Source organism: Frankliniella occidentalis, unplaced genomic scaffold (genome assembly GCF_000697945.3).
Source record: "Frankliniella occidentalis isolate FOCC.00 unplaced genomic scaffold, Focc_3.1 Scaffold132, whole genome shotgun sequence".
NCBI classification, from domain to species: Eukaryota; Metazoa; Arthropoda; class Insecta; order Thysanoptera; family Thripidae; genus Frankliniella; species Frankliniella occidentalis.
Genome location: NW_026267259.1, coordinates 179450 through 180386, shown reverse-complemented (window position 1 = coordinate 180386; position 937 = coordinate 179450).

The following is a 937-nucleotide window of genomic DNA, read 5'->3' as shown; positions in this document are numbered from 1 at the left end:
TGGAGTTCCCTGATTGTTCAATTCGCCTAAAACAAATGACTCGGCCGGCGAATTGGCCAATCAGAGTCCTCCATTAAATTGTAGGTTGTAGGTCGCTGGATACAACCCTAGTCGGAGGGCTCATACGCTGACGCTAACGCGCGTGCGCCGCCTGCACCATGTAGCTCTTCACCACGGTGGAGGGAGAGAAGGTGGCGGCACGAGGGGTCTGCTCGTATAAAATAAACACTTGAACTTAAACATCTAATTGTTTAAGTGCAAAATTGTGCAAAAACTACCGAGAGTTTAAATTTGTACGGGAGATACAAATGCAAAATAGACGGGGCTTTTCGAAGCCCATTTGCATGAAGTCAGCTGCACACCTTCGTCTAGCAGGTTCTGATCGCATCTGATGCATGTTAAAGTTAGCTTCAAATCGCTGGGATAATAATTGGTGGTCTACTAAAATGGCCCAATTTAGCGTTGGCGTGCAAATGGGGAACCACTCAACAACAACAAGGCTGCAATACTTTTGACCAAAAAAAGAAAAAATATATATAAAAATGACCAGGTGTATCGTACTGGTTACTTTACCACCGATCTTTATAGTAGTTATGCTGTGCCGCGTGCAGTGGGCGAGTTAACAATTCGTCTCTTTACGCCCCCTAGCGACTAGGCAACCCGCTCGCACGGCTGCACTTTGGGTTTGCCTATTCGCTCCGTCCAGAAGATGCTTGCACCCGGGGAACGATATTCTCGATTTTGCACATGTGCTAAATTATGCTGGAGCGAGTAGCCAGACCCGTGACGCACAGGCACGTAAGGTGCACGCACGTAAGGTGCACGCACGTGAAGTACACGCAACACACGGGCACGAGATGTTTATCTCTTCTATCGTCTGATGCGTGAACGACGTGGTTTTGGCGTCGTTTTTGAAGGATACGGGTTTTTCGTCTGT